Raw genomic sequence first — 12,661 nt, 5'->3', positions numbered from 1 at the left:
ATCTCAGTTCTCTCCCCGCCCTGCCCTCAACACACTGTGGAAAACAGGGAGCTAATTTTGTGTGGCTGATCTAATTTCTCCTCTGTCCCTCCCTTTTAAATGGGTCTAGGGAATGCTGACTGGACAGAAAGTTCTGACCTCTCCTTTGCAGCCCCAAGTCTCAGGAATCAACAGAGGCGCGAGGCAGGCTACAAGAGGCTGGGGCTGGGAGGGAGAGCAGGTACCAGGCACAGGCCCTGGAGATCGGAAGTGAACGCAGACACCCACTCCAGATGCTCTTCAGAAGACGGATGTCGCCGTCACAATGACTTGCGGGGTGTGGGCTGGGGGCTGCTGGGACACACGTGGTTATGCACGGACAGTTTTCCACGGATGTGCACATAAAACTCTGTAGTGCTAACATGGTGTTTGCCACGACCTCACTCAACCCTGCTTACTGCTGTTTCGGTGCATCCCTCCAAATCCCACTCGTCTTGGAAGCAGCTGAATAACACCAGGTCCCTAATTTCTGGGCCCCGTCATCTCAAATGAGGTATCTGACCCCTTTTCTTCTTCGGTATCCAGAACACATCTCCATAGCATTCTTGCAAGAAGAAAGACTATCAGAAAAATGGAGGGTAGCACAGTCGGAAGAATATTATACCAGAGCTTTCTGGTAAGGCAGTATTTACGTCCACAGGCATGTACCACACCCGTTCAGGGGAGATATTATTGGTTTAGAAGCTGGGTTAGTGTATCCCAAAATATACCTCACAAAAAGGCACAGTTACCCTCCCAAAATAGGCCCTGTAATTAAGTAGCCCTTTCAAGTGGATTGTTTCCGATCACAACTTGACATATGTTGCTTTAATCTCCCTGCTTCAGCCAATGTGGCCGTATCGGGCCACAAAAGCTCCTGACGACTCACGCGTAAGCTAGACTGTGGTGTCACTAGCAAACGGATGTACATAAACAGTTCTGTGTACCCAAACACTCAGGCTCCCTCATTCGTAATGACCTCTCCCTCCTCCCTGAGCACACCCCATCAGGCCAAGAAGGCCACCCTTGCAAGGGTGAGTCTGGATGGGAGGACCATTCCATCTCAGAGGTCAGCTAAAGGCGGACATGTCCCAAGATGCTGGGGCTGGAACGTAAAATACGAGACACTCTCTTTGTGTGTGAATGCGGGGACTGTGTTGCGCCAGCCTTGCTTCTATCTTTAGCTGATCATCACTCAGTATGAGCTGCCAGAGGCCTCTCGGTCTGTGTTCAGTTGGGATGGGCTTGCGTGGAGTCAGGGGTGAGGAAGAGAGAACTTCTGAGGAGCCCCTTCCGTCTCAGGAGCCTCTGCCCCATGGTTCTCATTTATGTTTTCCAGTGGTATTTTTACATGTGATTAGATGTCAAAATATTTAACAGCTTAAGCCTTCAAAATCTGAGCACCTGAGACACTTGCATTTTTATTCTAACGTCAGAGGCCTCAGCCTTGGCATCACTAAGGTTTGGGCCGCCATTCAGCGTGTCTGTGTGTGTGCTGCCCTTCTGAGCACGGCAAGGCACCTGGCCGCATCCCTGGCCTCCCCACACTGGGTGCCACTGGCGCATTCCTGCCTCATACGCGCTCAGTGTAAAACCCCAGAACAGCTTTGGGTGTCACCATACGTCTTTTAGGAGGGCCCACCTGACCTCAGCTGAGGTCCACCACTTTCTTGCTATTCTAATGTATTTCTCTTTCTTCTCCTTGAGTGGCTAGAAAAACAAAACTGTTGGTTTTTCAAGGCAGCCACAGGTTTTAGTTTCAAGAATTTCAAACTCCTGTGAGTCTCCATGAGGAGACCTTGAGCCCGCAGAGGATTTCTGAACAGCACCGCCCTCCCTGACTATGGGAGCTGGGACCCGGCCTTAGGTCAGTTAAGACATCTAAGGAGAGGGATTCGCTGCCACCCCGGCTCTGCCTCAGACTGCTGCCCTCCCTGCTTTTAGGAGCTTTTTACCAAGGAGACTGCTCCAAAGAACCCCTTCCTGCTCGACTGTGAGGCCCTCAGCACTGGGCGCGAAGGCAGGGGACAGGGCTGCAAGTCTACCAATAAGGTGACAGAAGCAAACTGCCCTCTGCACGCCAGGGCCGGGCCACTTCCGGGCAACCACGTGCATGGGAAGGCCTGGGACAGTAGAGGCCCCCCCCAGGAGCTTGGCTGACTGGGCAGGGCCACAGAAGCAACACGGGAGGGCAGAAAGTCTAAGCATGGGAGATGGTTAAGTTCATCCCCGGGGGAGAAGACGGAGGAGGAAGAAGAGGAAGAAGAAGAGGAGGAGGAGTTTCGTGGGCTGGGGCATGGGAAGTGAGTGGGCCCACTCAGGATATGACCAGGAGCAGCAGGCGACTGAGAACATGGTCATCCCGGGCCTCATGTGTCACTGGTACAGGGACTACAGGAAGGAGCCAGGCCGCCGGCCTGTGCCCCGGGACGCATGCTGCAACTCGGTGGAAGGACTAGAGTCCTCTCCCTTTCCCCTCTGCTCTCCATTCTCTCCCTCTCGTTCAACAAGCTAATTGTCCAGTTGTTTGTCTAACTGCTCACTGGGTTTTTTTTTTTTCCATTTTAAAAATCAAGGTTTAATTAATACACAGCAAAATCCATCCTTTCTAAAGTGCACAGTTCTGGGAACTTCTGGGAAGGCAAGCAGTCCCATAAGTCCTGCCACGGTTCAGATGGGGAGCCACTCTGTTATCCCCCTTCAACAATTCGCTGTACACTGAGGTTGCTTTCTCAATTGGAGCAAGCTCGCCTTGTGCAAGAGCAAGGTCCTCCTCTCTGAAAGCATTTGAATTTCCCTGATGGGGATTCTGTAAGAGAGACTTTTTTTGGCTAGCACGAGATTGGGTCAGACAAGCCCTGAGGCCATGTCCATCTCTTTAACTCCTCGAAATTGGAGCAGAGTCACGCACAGACTGCACTCCCCTGCCCCGTCCTTAAACATCCGCCCATTTGCAGTGACAGGGCTGACTCCCCTAACTCTAAGTAAAGGTCCCACCCAAGCACCAAATTCTTTTCATAAAAGCTCAAACCTTTCAGGCCAATAATTGGAACCCTGTGAAGGCTACAAAATAAGCATAGACCCAGAAAATAAAGAAAGCAATGTTTGAAAGCGAAAGCCTAAACATGGCCAGGCTATCACGTACTCCAACCCCCCACTTCTCCTTAATGGACTCCAAAACCAAACAACGTGACCTCACTTGGTTGCAAGAAGGAAGTGAAATGAGCTGAGCTTGTCTAAGAATGGGTCAACAGGGGAGGAGGAGGAGGCAAATGTCACAGGGGTTCCCATGGCTCGTCACGGGGTGCATCCTGGAGGAGGGTGGGGGACACCAGAGACACCGGATGGACATGGCCAACATCCCCAGCAGCCCCCTGCTGGAAGACACACACACCATTTGGCAGTTTGATTTCAATGCCAAATGTCTGGTCTCCAAACAAGGCTGCCCTGCTACCAAGGATCACTGCTTTCCTGACCATCTGCTGAGCTGGGCCCCAGCACTGCCGGGCTCATTTCAGTCTCACAACACCATAGGAACGGAACATTACAGGACTCTTTTTTAAAGAAGGGGAAACTGAGGCTCAGAGTGGTTACCTAACAACCAGCAGGTGCAGATCTTGAGTTTGAACTCCTGACCCCAAGGTCTATCCTCTTTACTATGGCTGGCAAAGCCTAGGTGGTTGCTAAATTGAATACTCTGGGTCTCAGGCCATCATTATGCTGGTCTGTGGGCTGGCTCCCAGGCATGCTGGATTCTGAATGGCCTTAAATTCTCCATTCCCAAAGCAGCTAACTGCCGGCTTCTCTCTCATTTCAACACACACAGGTTATAAGGATCTCCCTGCTTTGAAGATTTTCTTTTATTCTTTGGTCTGCAAGTTTATTACTCTTCTGTTACATGGCTGGCTTAGAACTAAGCTGTAGAGGGTATTCTACATCCAGAAGCTTTCCCGGATCTAGACTTATTAGAGTTTAGAATATGTCATATCGCTTAATAATATGAACAATAACAAGCAATAATATACTACCGGAAAACATCAGTTCAATGACACGTTTAATTATAGGATACTGTTCTTCTCAGTTTAGTGCAGATTTAAAAGGTGGGAAGGCCACTGCTTCCCTTTAGGAGCACCACTTTACAACAAAAACATTATAGATGCAGGGATGGGTGTTTAGCACAGTGGTTAAACCACATCAGAACACCAGGGTGTGAGCCCCTGTTCTGGCTCCTGACTCCAGCTTGCTGTTAATGTAGACCCTGGGAGGCAGCAGTGGTGGCTCAGATAATTGGATTTCTGCCACCTACATGGGAGACCTGGATTGAGTTCCTGGCTCCTGGCATTGGCCTGGCCCAGCCCTGGCTATTGTGGGCATCTGGGAGAGTGAACAAATAGATGGGGGATTTCTCTCTGTATCTGTCTCTCAAATAAATAAAGTTCAAAAAGGAAGAAAGAAATGGAGCAACACTTACCAAAATTTCCGCCAACTATCACAAACTTTATATACACCACATGTCTTCTACAACAGCGGCAGGACTGGGCCTGGAAACAAAAGAACAGCACACTGTTACACGTTCCTAATTTAGTACACGTGTGCTTCTTCTCTGGCAGGAGCAACCTCTGAACTCTGTTCTGGGCACCATCAGGGTCACCAGACTCCACCTCCTGGCTTCCTCTTTGCTTTTCACAGGAAGATGAAACTTCAGCACTAATTTCAAAACCAAAACAAAATAAAACTTGACAATGGAACAACTCAGAAAATGTGCTTATAGATATTTGAGTTTTTATAGCCCTTCAAAATAATTAGACAAAAGAACAATGGAAAAATATCTAAAATTTCACTTAAAATACCCCCACCACCAAAATCATGTTCCTCTTTCATTTTCTCTCAATAACCACCCCCACATCTCGCTGTGTGACCCTGGGCCATAAATTTTCCCACCCTTTCTTCCCTAGACTTGATTTTACTATGTGTAAAACAGGGATTATCATACTAGCCTCATAGGGCTGCCATGAGGATTACATGGTATCAATTTAGTGAGACATGAATGATACAGAAAAGCTTAACACAGCAGCTGGCATACAGTAAGCACCCAGCGACCAGAAGCCAGTGTCACCACTCTCCTAGTCTCCCTTGCTCGAAGCCTACCACCATGGCTCTCCAGTCTCTGATGCAAACCATGGCCCAACACAGCCAGGCTGGGCCTCCCCACCTCTCTCCATTCTCGCCCTCACTCACCATCTGGTATGCAACGCACCTTGCAGAAACCTCGGTCCTGGTCCCCAGGTTCTCCTGTTCCCATCCCACCTTCCCAGCTCTGCATGGCCTCTTTCCCAAACGCAACACACAGCCCGTCCCTCCTCAGTGGACATGCCTTCCATCACTTCCTGGTACCTGGGAATTTACCTGGCAGCTCACCTGAGCCTGGAACTCAGCCTCCAGGCACGCCAGCCCCTGCCCCGCAACTGTGGGTAGGAGGCAGGGCTCTTTACTTTTTTTGTACAAAAACTGCCTAGAGACAAGTGTCTCAGAATAAGGTTTTCAATTGAAACAACTTTTTTGAGAGGCAGAGAGAGAGTGAGAGAGAGAGAAAGAAATAATGCCCATTGGCTTGTTCCCCAAATGCCTGCAAGAGTCAGAGCTGGCTGAAGTAAAAAACTGGGTATGCAATCCAAGTCTCCTACATGGGTGGCAGGAACCCAATCACTTGAGTCATCAGCACTGCCTCCCAGGATGGGCATTAGCAGGAGGCTGGAGTCAGGAGGTGGAGCTGGGAGTCAAACCCAGGCTAAATGGGTTGCGGGCACCTTAACTGGCAAGCTAATTGCCTGTTCCAGAACAAGATTTATAAATATGTGAGGGACTGGCGCTGTGGTGTAGTGGGTAAAGCCGCTACCCACAGTGCCTGTATCCCATGTGGGCGCCGGTTCGAGTCCCAGCTGCCCCACTTCTGATCCAGCTCTCTGCTGTGGCATGGGAAAGCAGTAGAAGATGGCCCAACTCCCTGGGCTCCTAGAAGAAGCTCCTGGCTCCTGGCTTCGGATCAGTGCAGCTCTGACCGTTGCAGCCTACTGCGGAGTGAACCATCGGATGGAAGACTCACTCTCTCTCTGACTCTCCGTCTCTCTCTATGTAACTCTGACTTTCAAATAAAATAAATAATTCTTTAATAAATAAATACTTGAGTTGCACAGGATTCAAAAGAAGTGCTCTATTGATACGTAATTTATCAAAATATTTAAGAAAAATGGGATGGGCTTCTTTCAAAATTCAAAGAATTTCCAGCAAAAGTCTAATAACTATTGCAATTTTGATGTATTGTTAAGCATACATATTTTAGCATATTTGTAACCATAACATAAATATAAAAATTTTATAATTTCTATTGAAGACAAGTAGCTCAGGTCAGTATTTCTTTTTTTTTTTTTTTTTAAGATTTTATTTATTTATTTGAGAGGCAGAGTTACAAACAGAGAGAGGGAAAGACAGAGAGAGAGGTCCTACATCCACTGGTTCACTCCCCAAATGGCCTCAACAGCTGGAGCTGGGCCAACCCGAAGCCAGGAGCCTGGAGCCTCCTCCGGGTCCCCCGTGTGGGTATAAGGTCCCAAGTACTCTGGCCATCCTCTGCTGCCTTCCCAGACCACTAGCAGAGAGAGGTGGATCGGAAGAGGAGCAGCCGGGACACGAAGTGGTGCCCATATGGGATGCCAGTGCCACAGGTGGTAGCCTGACCCACTGTGCTGTAGCACCAGCCCCAGGTCAGTTTCCAAATAGAAGGAAATGTTAGGTTTCAGTTCAGGGTTTGTGCATGATGATATATATAATTTTTCCCCCACACAAGTTCACAGACCCCCTGAATTCCACCCTGGGCCTCAGATCAGAGCCCGGTTCTGAGGCCTAGCTCCGCTGTCACCAACTTTTTGAGCCAGCTTTTTCCAATTTTGGCATTTTCTTTTCCTCTTTGTTTCATTCATTTAAAAATTGTATTTTATTTCATATTGATACTTTAAATAAATGCACTTACTGTACCCTACTTTAAAACGTTGTAAAGGAAGGCCCTAGTTCCCCCATCTTGTCATTCCTCTCACAGCCTACAGCGCCTTGCCCCCAGCAGGCACAGGGAGGAGGCATTCATCGGGACTGTAGGAGTCAATCCGTGAACAACAGGCGCTCAGCAAACATTAATGCTATCTCCTCTCTTTGGCAGTCTATGAGGTCTAACCATGTATATGGGACACCTTCTATATTTAGATCATAAATGACAGAAGTTAGGCAGCAAAATGTTGTCTTCCTTTTCTTCTCTTTAGAGAGTGAGTGCCTGGTCCACGCTGCTGCCTGACAGGCATCCCAGCAACAGCTCTGCCACTCAATTGTTCTGTTGGCCCGTGGGGCACCAGGCGATGCTGGCACAATTCTCACCTTCTCGGAGCTTCCTGTTCATCAGCTTTCCCTAGCTGGTCCAGAGTAGCTGAGAACCCCCTCAACCTTTCAGGGCTTTTGCACAGACAGGGATCAGCCGTGACTTCCTAAGTATGCACCCACGCTGGCAAGGCCAGTCAGAGTCACTTTGTCCCCATCTAGGATCAAGCCAAGCTCCAGCTTCCCACTGCCCTCACGGGTGGGAGTCCAGGATTCTGGGGTAGGTGGGTCAAACAGACAAGGCAGTGAAATTTCATCTCTCTGAGGACTGTCCTGAGCGACACTGTCTTTGCATAGGAGGCTGGAGATGGCAAGCACCAAAGTGATCACTCAGTAAGGTCTACTCCACCCCAGCCACGACCTTCACCCCGAGCCCCACAGACTGGGATGGACACTGAGCCTGAGGTCTTATCAGCCTTTTCTCCAAACAGCTACAGCTTAGGACTTCTGTCTTTTGCCAAAAACAAAAACAAAAACAAACAAAAAAAAAACAAAAACAAAACAAAACAAAACAAAACAAACAAACAAAAAAAACCAGAATAGTTCCTTTTTGAAGGGGGCACGAGTTTCTCCACTGAAGACCCCCTATAGAGGCATTGAGACTACATGCTTTGGAAGAAATTCGCCATGGCAGCATTTTCCACATCCAACATCATGACAAGTGACTCTCAGGACAAGTAGGGGTGTGCTCGCCCTCCCCAGTAACTAAGACCGAGACATCTGCACTCAGGAAACAAAGGCTGGACTTGGTGCACTTGCTTTTTCCTTAAGAATGTTTTGATTCATTTAATCTGAATTGGTTCTTTTTGAGACATCCCAGATATGTGGTATTATTCTAATAAAGAGAGCATGGCTGCTTTCTGCTTCAGGAATTACAATGTACACACAGCCCATGGGTTTTTATGGTGCTCCCACACGACGCCTAGCACTGCATGCACTTTTGCTCCTAAATAACACTCTCGTTACACACTCCAAACAAGTATCTCTAACGCTGTTCTTATTTGCATAGGGTTATTCCACTTCCTTTTTTCTGGCAGATCTGCCATATTCCTTCAGCCACAGTGCTTCATGGTGGAGTGACAGTACCCCCAGGCGGGAGGTGGGGATCTGCATGGCTGAAGGCTTTGCATTGTGCCAACCAGCAACATTATAGCATCACCTGTGAGTTTCTTAGAAATGGGCTCAGGCCTCACCCCAAACAACAGTCTCAGAATGTGGTTCACCGGATTCTGCAGGGTCAGTGTGCACACCACAGCTCTGATCCATGGGAAATGTGCCCCTCTGGCAGGGATTGCTTCAATCGTGGGCATCTGGCCTGGCTCAGGCTGGTGAGATGTGAAGAATGTTTAGCTGGGAGCTTCCCTCACTCCTCTTTGAGAAATTCCCTCCTCCTTCTGCACACTGGGTGGGAGGTGATGCCTAGGACTTGCATTGCCACCTTGCTCCTGACTAAGGATAAAGCTAGCTCAGAGCAGGGAAAGACATAGAGAAGCAGAGTATGGTTTACTTCACTGGGTCAGCCCAGAAGTTGGTGGCAGCTCTGGATTCCCAATACATCTCTGAGTACCTAGGGCTCCTTGAGGTGGGGTGTCCATAACCCGCAGCTGGAAAACACCTGGGTAATCAGCCCGTGGTAAAGCTCTGTCAAAGGACAGGACACCAAGGCACTGGGCTCAGGCACACTCTGGGGTCCGCCCAAGGCAGTGCACCAAGAGACAGAGCAATGGTTCAGAGCTCATTTTGTTCTGGGAGCTGACCCAGTCATATTTCCCGTCTCGACAATCATGGTTCATTTGTGCCTCTCCAAAAGCTTTCTCAATCCTCGAGTCTAAATGACCAACCAGAGGAAGTGCTGAACGCCTTCCAAGTTCTTTTAACGGGGTTGGGTCAACGGTCGTCTTCCCCAAAAGTCACAAGGATGTCATTTCCTGTGAAGACAATGGGAGATGAATTGCTCAGCCTCAGACTCCAAGAGGGAAGACACCCTGTGACATGTAATTACTGAAGGATAAATCAGGAAAAGCTGGAGGCTCTCAGAATCCGTTTCTGGATCTGCTCCAACTACATGAGGAAAAGGGAAAAAAAATATGATGGAGGAAAGAAAGAAAGAAAAAAAGAAAAAAAAAGAGCCAGCTGGCCTGGGAAAAGACCTGAGGGCCCAGCGGCAGAGGCAGCCACCTGTGCTATTGCTTACACATCTCTGCGAGCTGTTAGAGACCCCTCTGAGAAAACCAAACAGCAGCTATGATACAAAACCGCCCACGGCTCTGGTATAACTGTGCTTCACACACAGGAGCGAAGTGCTCCAGGAGAACTGGATGTCTATGTGGACATCATCTCTTTGTTGTGGCCTAACTTCTGTCACCACAAGAAGATATTTCAGGGGTTGGGTGTGTTGTGTTGGCTTGAGGAATAGCAGGTTTTTTACCAAGGAGGTAGAACACTGGCTCTTCACAGACTGTTCCCCAGGTTCTATGTGCTCAGAGTTCTTTTACTTTCAAAACCATTCTGCCTTCTCTCTCCAGGCAGCTCAGACACTTCCACAGCCCCAACTATCATCCCACATGATGACTCTCAAGGTGTGTCCCAAGGATCCGTTACCCACGGTCCCAGTTCCTCTGCTGCCTTCCAAACCAAACTATCATGAGGGTGTGGGCTTTGTTTTGGTTACTTGTCCTCTCAATGAGGAGCACAGTGGTTGGCCCTGAGTATGAAATGTTTATTGAATGAATGAAAGGCCTAGCTTGGACCCTTAAGATGCCTTGCAGAAGCTCTTGCTGTCATCCCCCAACTGGCTTCTCTGACTCTGGCCTCTTCTTTTTCCACTCTGTTGACTCTTATGAACTCCCTGGATTACAGCACCGCTCAGGTTACTCCTAGAATGACTTGGCTGGGAAGGGGGTAACAGCCTAGCCCTGTGCTTTCCAGGTAAAAAGCTGGATCCATCAAGGCCAAGAGGCTTGCCCACGGTCTAACAATTAGTGGGTGGAAGAGACAAGATTTCAACTCAAGCTGCTGGCCCACTTCATGCACTAATTAAAATACCTTCAATGGCCTTTCAGTAGAACTGACTACAGAGTCTGGTATGTAGCGGGTTCTCAATAAATATTTGTTGACTGAATAAATTAATGGTATCAATGGGTTTCAGTAACTTTTTTTGTTTTAAAATAAAAACATTATTTACTTGAAAGACAGAGAGAGATTGAGAGAGAGAGATGTCTCCCACTCAGTGGTTCACTTCCCACATGTCCGCAATAGTTGGAGCTGGGCCAGATGGAAGTTAAGAGCTAGGAATTCAATCTGGGTCTTGCACGTTGGTGGCAGGGACCCAGTGGCTTGAACCATCATCCGCTGCCTCCTGGAGGCTGCAGTAGCAGGAAGTTGGAGTCAGGAGCAGAGCTGGGACTTAAACACAGGCACTCCCTGGGATGAGGGTGTCCCAAGCAGCATCTTAACCACTGTGCCATAGGTCAAACCCTTAGTATTTCTGAAAGTGGAGCCCTCTCCAAAATGCTACAAAATGGAGAGGAGCCGTTTTCTCCTCTTGAGTGGGAGGAGAAGCTAGAACAAGGGACCTCTCCCCTTGAAGGGCCCCTCAGCCACCCTAGGGCTTGGTGACACTGCTAGAAAACCCAGTAATTCAGACAAACTCAAACTCTTCAGCTTTGCACGCAGAAACACACCCACCATCATTCCAAACCCACTCCATGGCCCCAGCTTTCATTTCTTCTTCCTCCCTCCCATCCACAGCACTTGTCCTTCCAATGGGCCTACACTTGCCCTGTTTTCTTCCCCTCTTCTGTGTCCTGCCCTCCAACCTGCAAGAATGGAGAAACAACCTGCCCCTCAAGTGAGCTCTAAGATAAACCCCCTTCTGCAGCTCTTGCTCAAGTTCCTCCGCTAGAAAAACTAGAGTTTTACCTTATCAATACCTCTACCCTAGACCTAACCACACTGTTGGCTTCAAGGGAAACTGCCAACTTCCTGAGGGCAAGAACCCAGTGTCCAAATTTGTCTTTGAACCAGTGGGACCCTTCCGGACCCAGTGCCTTGCACAGAGAGGCAAGGCTGTGCTCAGTCTTTTGCATTCAAAGGACTCTGTCCTTTTTACGTCATATCTATGACCAAACTATATGCATTTTCTAAGTGGGATTCCAAGTCTTCTTCCAGCCTGTGTAGGCTGATGATCCAGCCAGATCCCACTTCTTAAGGAACAGCTGTATGAGTCTTTCTTGAGTCTTATTTTCCGAAGCAAAGAACAGGGAACGGCGCAAGGGGGAGTGTCTTCCCCATCCCTTCCCAGCTCTCCTATGGCAAGGGCTGTTCTGTGCCGCATGAGGTACAAGCCGGGCATGACCTGTGCACAAACATAACAAGAGATTTAAAATACAGTGCTGGCTCCTTCCATGAGACAATATTCTCTGCGAGCCCAAAGTCAATTGTCTCAAAAATTAAAGAGTTCCAAATGGTGGGCTAATATAGGAGATAGAAAGCACACAAACAAGGCCCTGCTTTCAGGGAGGAGGATGGCAAGCAGGAAACAGAGGATTCCTTAGGAAGCGGGCCTACTTTTTGACCGACCGTGACCTCCCCTCCTCAGTGGGGTGGGGAGACAGGTGCTCTGAGAAGGCGTCGCTGACCCATTGGCTCCCCCGGCTGTGAATCCTTCTGGCTCTGCTCCAACAAGTTGGACAGACTCAGACAAGGCTGTGGTTGTTTCATTATTTGCTGGAGTGGGAGTAAATAGCAGAGAGAAGAGGAGGAGACAGGAGAGAGAGAGCGGCGGGGGGAGAGATGGATGAACATGGGAGGCACTCAGCCAGCAGAAAGGAATCACTGGCCACTGAATAAGAGGGCAGGAAGGTCAGATTACAGAAAGCTGGCTGCTCGCTTCTCATCAGCCAGTGGCAGGACGAGAGGGAAGCGGAGGCCTACTGCCAAGCAGTGCCCCACAGGACTAGCAAAGAGCTCATCCTCTGCTTCCTCAGAGGCTGGCTGTCAGGCTCCCAGGGTCCATAGCTGATACTGGACTAGACAGATCTAGATTTGCAGATCCTGGGCACACACGGGTGGGCTGAGTCATGCGGATGGATGGCTGGAGGGCTGGGTGGAGTAGGCTCTACAACCACCCACACCCTCCCAATCCACACAGCCCTGCTATCCCCACCAACCTGCAAGCAATAGTGGTACTGCTATCATTTCATATTATTATTACTATATT

The 12,661-nt window shown here is 49.0% G+C and overlaps 1 protein-coding gene across 6 annotated transcripts in view; it reads right to left on the bottom strand.

Moving 5' to 3' along the window:
- The window catches only part of FYN (FYN proto-oncogene, Src family tyrosine kinase), a 229,125-nt gene that overhangs the window by 126,682 nt on the left and 89,782 nt on the right, over window positions 1–12,661 (bottom strand). For all 6 annotated transcript variants that reach the window (XM_008263382.5, XM_002714927.6, XM_089333789.1 and 3 more), the window contains one exon: window positions 4,490–4,559. The gene's annotated coding sequence lies outside the window, so the exon portion shown is untranslated. The remainder of the gene's footprint in view (window positions 1–4,489; window positions 4,560–12,661) is intronic.

The sequence above is a fragment of the Oryctolagus cuniculus genome, chromosome 5, assembly GCF_051225735.1.
Source record: "Oryctolagus cuniculus isolate XC-2025 breed Fujian yellow rabbit chromosome 5, ASM5122573v1, whole genome shotgun sequence".
Classification (NCBI taxonomy): Eukaryota; Metazoa; Chordata; class Mammalia; order Lagomorpha; family Leporidae; genus Oryctolagus; species Oryctolagus cuniculus.
The sequence above is the reverse complement of the archived record's forward strand: the minus strand, read 5'-3'. Positions and strand labels throughout refer to the sequence as shown.